The sequence below is a fragment of the Coenobita brevimanus genome, chromosome 1 (genome assembly GCF_032717465.1).
Source record: "Coenobita brevimanus isolate Jiangsu-jjx chromosome 1, ASM3271746v2, whole genome shotgun sequence".
In the NCBI taxonomy this organism is placed as follows: Eukaryota; Metazoa; Arthropoda; class Malacostraca; order Decapoda; family Coenobitidae; genus Coenobita; species Coenobita brevimanus.
The window spans coordinates 55388344-55394148 of NC_136954.1; positions in this window are offsets into that span (position 1 = coordinate 55388344).

A 5805-nucleotide genomic window follows, 5' to 3' on the forward strand; every position below is an offset into this window, starting at 1 on the left:
ACAGCAGAAGTAAGAAGTGCATAAAAAGTGTGTCCTTTGGCTGTAGGGCTGTTGTTGTTGTTGTGGCCCGGGGCTCATCTGGAGGTGAGCCCAGTGGACTGCAGGCTGAAATTGACCTTCTGCAATCCACTATCCTCCTTTGATCTCTAGAGCTTTGAAGACGGTATACAGTTTATTGTTCATGTGCATTGCTTTTCAGCTGGCATTTTCATTGCATGTATTTGATGTACACAACCTCTGTCCATTATAAGCCCTCTTGCTGTTAGGTGAAGTCATACAGTATTTCCAGTCATATTCAGCACTCTCTTTGATTGCTCTGCCACACACCTTTCCTGTCCTCTGTAATACCTCCATTATTCTTTGCTATGTATCCCTTTATACAATGGTGCTGTGACTGTCTGTTTTCAGTCTCCACATGTAACCACTTTCTTCCACACCTTTGACATACCATATCTTTTCCATTTACCATTTCAACATTCCCATACTTAATAGGTTTTGATGTTAAAGTATCAACCGTTTTATAAAATGATGCTGTAATAATCTGCTTCCAGTGTTCGGATTTAATCATTGTCTCCCACACCCACATGACGGAACATGTCCTTGACATTTACTATTTCTTCATTCTCATATTTTAGCTTATTTATTTTTTATTATCTGTTTTTTACTGTATCTGCTCCTTTGAATAATGGTGCTGTAACTGTGTGTTTGTCTCTCAGACCTCATGACTCAACATATACATGGCATTTACCTCATCTTCATTTCCATATTTCACTATACACTCTGTTGGTATTAAAATATCCACTCCTACTTCATTTGCTTATTTTATTTCTAATTGCAGCCCCCCATCCCCCTCTCCTCCTGTTCCTTATCTTCCTTTCTCCTTCTGTTCCATATCTTCCTCTCTCTTTCCTCATTCTCTCCCCTCCTTATCCCCCATGCCCTCCTCCTGCCAGCACCCTGCAATACACAAACCAAGTTGTGTGAGTTTGTGTCTGTTTGTTTGCCCAGGTTCCAAATTATACCTGTTCTCACCACACCACTCCACTTAATTCTTACCACCATCAGACAGTTTTACTCAGCTTAGGAGACACTTTTCAAATGATATAATGCTTGGGAGAGACGTCAGTATTTACCACACCCCTTGAAGCAGTTTATTCTTGCTTCCACCAGACACTTTTACTCAGCCAGGGAGAAAGTTTTCTAACGAGGGGTCAGTTCTAGCTTTTGTTTACTCCCTGAAGGAAGATGACAACTCGCTTTCTGTTGATGGCATTATGTGGTTAAAAAAAAAAAAAGATAAAAAAGAATCACTTCGGGGATCAAACCATGCCAGGTCATACTCCAACCAGGGCGCTCTGACCACCAAACCACCAGGGGCCTAAGAATTTCAACACATATCAATCAATCAATCATTTCCTGTGGCACCCTCGGGGATGCATAGGGCCTCGATGAACTCACACCACCACATCCTATCTTGTGCTAACTCCTCAAGATCTCCCCAACACTCATCTCCAGCTTCCCGTCTCATTGTCCTCACCCACGTCTCTTTTGGCCTTCCTCTACCTCTCCTGCCAAGTGCCACCCACCCTGGTGTACCTCGTACTATTCCCTGTCTCCTTTACACATGTCCTAGCCACTTCCATCGTGAGAATCTAACATATTCATCGACCGGCTGCACTCCCGTTATTTCTCTAATTCTACTATTTGGTATCCTTTCCCACCACTTAACTCCTAATATTCTTCTAAGTGCTTTTTTTTCAAACACCAAGAATTTATTTTCCATAGTTACTGTACTGTACCAAGACTCGTGTCCATAAATTAAGATACTCCTAACCATTACCTTATAAAGTTTGATTTTTGTACGCACAGAAAAATTGTTATTATTCCAAATATTTTTAAGCATTCCCATTGCCTGATTAGCCTTCTTTAACCTTTCCTCGAATTCAAAGTTCAAAGAACCATCCTTGGCTAAATAAGTACCTAAATATTTAAACCTATCAACTTGCTTTACAACCATACCTCCAATTACACATTCCTGCGCATTTTCCATATTCATATGGATTATTTCAGTTTTTCCACAATTAATAACCAAACCCACCTTGCGACCTTCACTCACCAAACAGTCCAACACTCTCTGCATCTCTTCTGGCCCATCACAAATCAAAACTATATCATCTGCATAATCTAAATCCAAAAGTTTCCTGTTCTCTCCCCAAAGTATACCTGCACCGGTTTCTGTTCCAACACGTTTCATAATGTAATCAATGACCAATATAAATAGTAAAGGCGATAGAACACCACCTTGAATTATTCCGGACTTGACTTCAAACGAATCACTCAGACAACCATCAACCATCACTTTACAAAATGTGTCCTCATGCATGTTCATAATGACCCTCACAAACTCCTCTGGTATTCCATAATGTCTCGTGATCATCCCCATAGTCTCTCTCGAAACACTATCAAAAGCCTTTTCAAAATCAACAAAACAAAGACTTAACGGTACTCTCATTTCATTAACTTGCTGCATCAAATTCCTAACTATAAAGATCTGATCATTGCAACCACGTCCCTTTCTAAAACCAGCCTGTTCATCCCTCAGAATACCCTCAACCAGAATTAATTTTGCCATTGGTTTCATTTTTCAGTTAAGCTTGCCACCAGAAAGGTAATAGTATTAATTGCAACTCCAGGCTTCTCTGAACATGAACCCTGTGAACAGTTGGCTTAACCTGCCCTCCTTTTGGGGATAGGAAAGTTATTAAGGAACATTTGAATACCGAGGTAGTGGAGCTGCCTGGGTATATCGGTGCCACCACATGAAGGCATCCCTCCATCTAAGTAAAATCGTCTGGTACTACCTATAAAAGACATGATTAATTTGCCAGCTGTGCCAAAATGTATGTTACCTTATTTTTACTTTCATTTTCCATTTCAGTCTGCTGTCAGTGAGGTGCTAAATATTCCTTTGCTTCCAAAAACTGTGGTAACTGGATAAAAAATAATCGGGTAGTAGGAATGAAATCCGATTTGAGATCTGATGCAAAAATGGATACGTGGAGTAATTGGATCTGTGGAATTTGGATGTGATGGATTTTGTTATATGATTGGGGTAGCATTATATTATTATTAGTATTATTATCATTACCGGTATTATTTTTGTTATTATTATTATTATTATTATTATTGTTATCATCATTATTCTTGTTATTATTAGTTATTATTATTATTCACTCTCATCTTATATGTCAGGACCAACTTGCCTAGCCCTGGGCTCATATGCTCCTAATGGAGCAACATAGGATGGATGATGGATGGATGGACTATTATTATTATTATTATTATTACCGTTACCATTATTGGCCTTCATAATGTTACTGTTTAATTATCATTATCATCATCATTATTATTATTATGAAAACTACAAAACCTCATTCTCATTGTTAATACTGTATCATCATCATCATCGACACCGTAAGAGATCCCTAACCAATCATCACACCAAAACACATCACCACTCCCCCCCCAACACACATAACATTAAGAACTGCACATATAATCTCTCTCTCTCTCTCTCTCTCACACACACACACACACACACACACACACACGCAAAGACCTGTATATATATATTTCTCCTCACACACACACACACACACACGCAAAGACCTGTATATATATATTTCTCCTCACACACACACACACACACACACACACACACACACACACACGCAAAGACCTGTATATATATATTTCTCCTCACACACACACACACACACAGAAAGACCTGTTTATATATTTCTCTCCTTTCACTTTCTCTCTCACACACACACACACACACACACACACACACACACACACACACACAGCCATCATTCCCCGTATATTCTGGCTTGGAGGACGCGGGTCTTATTTACGAAGCAATTACAGCCGTGGCGACATCTGGCAGATATGATACACCCAGGCGTTACCATAATTAATTGCATGGGCTTGGGACACTGCACAAACACATCTTGGCTTTGTGTGTGTGTGTGTGAGAGAGAGAGAGAGAGATATGCAGGTCTGTTTGTATATGAGAGAAGAGATAAATATATGTACAGGTGTGTGTGTGTGTGTGTGTGTGTGTGTGTGTGTGTGTGTGAGAATTGGGAGAGACAGAGAGAGAAATACATATGTGCAGGTCTGTGTGTATATGAGAGAAAAAAAGAGGTAAATATATGTACTGGTGTGTGTGTGTGTGTGTCACTGAAGTTATGAGTGAGTGGGTGGGTGTATTTGAGATTCTGCAAAACTGTGTGTTTAAGCATAATTCAGTCTCTCTCTCTCTCGCTCTCTCTCTGTACGTGTGTGTGTGTGTGTGCTTTGGCAGATTAGTGGTAATGTGTTTTGGTGTGGAGATTGGTCTGGAATCTCTCATTGTTCCATTAATGACTATTCACGTAATATTAACATTGATAACCTACCCTTAAATAATAATAATAATAATAATAGATGTAGTAGTAGTTGTGGTGGTGGTGGTGGTGGTGGCAGTAGTGGTTTTGGTGGGTAGTAGTAGTTTTAGTAGTAGTAAGAGAAACAATACTGTAATAATAATAATGATGATGATGGTGATGATGATGATAACACAGGTAATAATAGTAATAATAATAATTAAGTAGCAGTTTTGGAGTGATACATGGACAAGTATATATGCAGTGTTAATGCCTGTAACAATATATATATTTAAATTTTTAATCAAATTACATTTTTTTTTTTTTTTTTTTTTTTTCCCCCAGGCTTACAATGGATATGTACTAATAGTGTACATAATGGAAGTAAAATTTAAACCGCAGTGTTCAGAAAATATCACTGAAAAAAATGGAGATACCAAGAAATGTCTGGATATATATATCCATCCATCCATCATCCAATCCTACGTTGCCCCATGAGGAGCGTACGAGCTCGGGGCTAGGCAGTTGGTCCAGACATTTAAGATGAGAGTGACCAACCCCACTCATCCCTGAGTGGCATTATGTGAGCAGTAAACCCCAACCATCCCTTGGATATAAACCTTCACCGGCTCAATCCGACTGGAGCACAATAATTACCCACTAAACCACCAGGCGCCAAAATTTGGTTATATGGTTACCACCCAGCATAGTAAATGGTTTCCTGGTGTACAGGAAACCATTTGGCTTGTCATTCAGTGTAGAGTCACCCATAGGCAGAAGGAAGAGGAAAGAATGAAGGAGTGAAAGATAGAGGGAGTGTAAAGTCACCCATAGGCAGAAGGATATATATATATATATATATATATATATATATATATATATATATATATATATATATATAGGTAGATAGAGATAGATATAGGTAGATACATAGGTTCATGTGCTTATCCATGAGTTATTAAAGTTGAGTGATAGTGATGATGATGATGGTGATGATGATTGTGTAAGTTAATAAAATGAATAGCTTGTTGGATTGGCTGACAGTTATGTAAACATACATAATTTGTGTGTGTATGTGTTTGTGTGTAGGAATTTCTCATAAACAGATGATGTGCCATTGATTAATTTACAACTATTTCAAAATTTCAAAAACTGGGAAAATGTTGGTGTGAAGTGCTGGTGACAATTAAAGGATTTACAGCCTCCAGTGAATTACTATCATTTGCATAATGTAAATAGGAGGGAGTGTATATTTTACTTGTGTTTACATTGCACTATATGGAGTCTAATTAATCACTGTGAATTAAGTGCTGGGAGAATTCATTTTTCAACCTCCTTATAGTTTTGTATCACATCATTTATAAAGGCTCCAGTA